Source organism: Lactuca sativa, chromosome 9 (assembly GCF_002870075.4).
Source record: "Lactuca sativa cultivar Salinas chromosome 9, Lsat_Salinas_v11, whole genome shotgun sequence".
NCBI lineage: Eukaryota > Viridiplantae > Streptophyta > Magnoliopsida > Asterales > Asteraceae > Lactuca > Lactuca sativa.
This window is the reverse complement of record NC_056631.2, coordinates 42,548,551-42,552,291: the sequence shown is the minus strand read 5'-3', so window position 1 is coordinate 42,552,291 and position 3,741 is coordinate 42,548,551. Positions and strand designations below refer to the sequence as shown.

The window sequence follows — 3,741 nt, the reverse complement described above, 5'->3', positions numbered from 1 at the left end:
TGAGTACTTTTTGTATGCTTTTCAGTTATAATTATACGATCATATTTTTAAAAAATAACCATATATTCAGAATTTATTAAAAATGAATAAATCTATATTAATTAAATATATTATGTATTTCTTTTAATACGCAAGCAAGTCACCCACTTATTAATGTAGTTATAAATTTATATTTTTTCGTCCAATATAAATTACCCTTAACTTTTGATTGAGGCGATTTGGTATATAATATGTAGATATAATTATTATATAAAACGAATTATTATATAATATAAACTTTAATATGAAAAAAAAGGTTACAAAATGTCTAAAGGTTAAAGTTAACTAAGCCTTTTCAAAAAAAAAAAAAAAACTCATCGATGTTTTCAAACGTTTTATGAAATAAAGTGAATACGAAGCTCTTCCCCTTTCCATGTATCTCTCAAGCTTGGGCTTCTTCAATGACCGTGTTCATCAATTCGTCCACCAACCGACGGAAGAGGAAACGACGGCACCGTGTTCACCAGTTCATCTGCTATATCGTTACTATTTAAATAGAAGTTGCGTTAAAAAGCGAAAACACACAATTTCTTTACTTTAAAATCTGACAGTAATATGAACGGAAGAGGAAAGGACACACCAGCCATAGGCATCGACCTCGGAACAACATATTCGTGTGTCGCCGTTTGGAAGCATGATCACATCCAAATCATCCCCAATGATCAAGGCAACAGAACTACACCGTCTTGTGTTGCTTTCGTTAATGGAGAACGTCTCATTGGTGATGGCGCCAAGAACCAAGTGGCCATGAACCCTGCTAATACTATCTTTGGTAAGCTCATTTTTCTAGTCTTGTTAAAGTTATTATGATTAAGCATAAGAAAATACCATATTTAGCAGAAGGAATTTTAGGGAACAGTACGAATTAGAAAATTGTTCTGCATGAAATTTCTGTAATGCGAAAGACATTCAAATTACTGCATTGAAGTTTTTGATCTGTTTATAAACTAATCTTTGAAGTAAGCATACCCCAATATGGTTTTATGGATTTTTGGTTTTAGGCCGGGTTGCTTAATTTTGGACAAAAACTCATTTTAACAACAACGTATAGCTTTCATTGTGTCGTAAGCTAGGATATCTAGTTGATGTGTATATGCATATTTTTCTGCATATCATATCTGCTTTGAAACGTCTTCCAAGACATCTGTTCTTAGAGCTGCTTTAGGGAATCAAGGTGTTTCATGATAAGCTGGTTTTTGCAATTTCACCTGGCTTATTTGTTTAATTAACTGTGGATATTCAGATGCTAAGAGGTTGATTGGAAGGAGATTCAGTGATTCCAAAGTGCAGGACGACATGAAATTGTGGCCTTTTAAAGTCATAGAAGGGACTGCCGACACACCAAAGATTGTTGTCTCCTACAAAGGTGAAGAGAAGGAATTTTTGGCTGAAGAAATTTCATCGATGATTCTTGGGAAGATGAAAGAAACTGCTGAGTCATACCTTGGGAAACCTGTGAAGAATGCTGTAGTAACAGTCCCAGCTTACTTTAATGATTCACAGCGTCAAGCAACAAAGGATGCTGGCACCATTGCTGGACTAAATGTTGTCCGCATTATCAATGAGCCTACAGCAGCGGCAATTGCTTATGGTCTAGACAATAAGTCTAACATTAATGGCAAGATCAATGTGCTTGTCTTTGATCTTGGTGGTGGTACCTTTGATGTCTCTATATTGACCATTGCTGAAGGGGGTACGATTGAGGTGAAAGCCGTTGCTGGTGACACTCATTTGGGAGGCGAAGATTTTGATAGCCATATGGTGGAACATTGTGCTCGGGTGTTTAAGAGGAAATGGAATAAGGACTTGACGGTTAACAAAAGAGCATTGGGGAGACTGAGATTTGCTTGTGAGAAAGCAAAATGGATTCTCTCATGCACTAAGCTTACTTCAATCGATATAGATGGCTTGCATGAGGGGATTGATTTTTCTATGAATTTTAGTCGAGCTAAATTTGAAGAGCTTAACATGGGTTACTTCCTTAAATGTATTGAGACACTAGAGACTTGTTTAAGCGATGCAAAGATGGAGAAGTTGTGTGTGAATGAGGTGATTCTTGTTGGTGGATCAACTCGTATACCAAAGGTTCAGTGTATGCATGTTGCAGGAATTTTTTGACCAGAAGCAGATCTCGAAGAGTGTAAACCCCGACGTGGCTGTTGCATATGGTGCGGCAGGTCTTGCTGCAAAGTTAAGTGGAACCAGTGATATTCGTTTTTGAGATTCTCTGTTGTTGGATGTTATTCCGTTATCTCTTGGTGAAGAAATAAAAGGAGAAGTATTTAGTCTTGTGATTCCACGAAACACTCCAATACCTACCTAGAAATCCAAAATTTATGTTACAATTAAGGACAACCAATATTTTGCATCTATTAAGGTGTATCAAGGTGAAAGAGCAAGAGCTACAGATAACCATTTGCTGGGGGAATTCTCAATTTCAGGAATACCACCGGCTCCAAAGGGATGCATAAAATTCAAGGATTGCTTCGAAATAGATGCCAATGGAATCCTTACAGTCACATCCGAAATAATATCAACTGGTAAGACAGAGAAACTCACAATTACCAATGCAAATGGAAGACTTTCCAAGAAAGAGATTGAGATGATAAAAGATGCTAGCAAGTACAAACTAGAGGACCAAAAATACAAGAACAGAGCCGATGCATTCAATGCATTAGAGGACTGCATATACAACATGAAGAAGAAGATTAGAAATATGGAGAATGGTGAGAGGTTGAAGAGAATGAAGCATGCCATTGCTGACACGACCAAGTGGATTGAACACGACCAAGCTGCATCTGTTGATGAGCTTCAGTGCATGAAGGAACATCTTGAGTCTATATGCATGCGGTATTCTTAATTTTTAAATCATGGTTGTTAGACTCACTTATCTGCTAAGGGCTTAATAATTAGCTTCACTGAATTATGTTAAATAGTCACCTGTTCTTAAATCTGAACAAGTCCAGAAAGTTAATAACCATTTTGATAAATTGTGAACAAACACATGAACATGACTGAGTGTTGGGTTGAATTTATTTTGGTTGTTCGTTACTCTTCTTTTGGAATGCTATTTCAGCTTCTCATGCACACTACTAGAAAAAGTGTAATATAATACGGTTGAAAATATGAATATATTACGTAGGTTAAGCCCGTATTAGTAGAGGGCTATTTAACCGTACTCTATATGTATCCTATCTATATCATTACAACCATCGCATAAAAGAATCTAATACACCAAATATAAGCATCTAATACACCATAAACATCAGTACTTTATGTCACATCCCCCATTCCTGATTGCATTCCACCCATTCCGGCTTGGCATTCCAGCCTTATTCATCACCCAATTCCACTCCATGGATGCTGCTGTGGAACACATGGATCACCATTTCAACCGAAACAAACTCTTCAATTTCTGCAAAGTTTTTACTATAAAATAAAGAAAATTTTTACTTCATAAGAATCATTTTCAAAGCTTCAAATTCCAAGAAATGTTTTAAAAGTACCTTCATCAATTGAAGTATTGGCCTTAGCTCTCTAACAATTTCAAAGATCTCTATGGTCTCTATGTCAATGATTATGGTATGACTGGTATGACTACCTTTTACAAACTGCAAAACTATTGTCAAAGTCCTCCCGCTAACATGGATCCTTGTATTTACCTTAAGAGCACTATTAATATCTCCATTCATTTTGACAATA

General features: G+C 36.2%; 1 pseudogene; it reads left to right on the top strand.

Moving 5' to 3' along the window:
• Nucleotides 1–368: 368 nt before the first annotated feature.
• LOC111898263 (heat shock 70 kDa protein 1-like) lies at nucleotides 369–3,066 on the top strand (annotated as a pseudogene).
• Nucleotides 3,067–3,741: the final 675 nt, after the last annotated feature.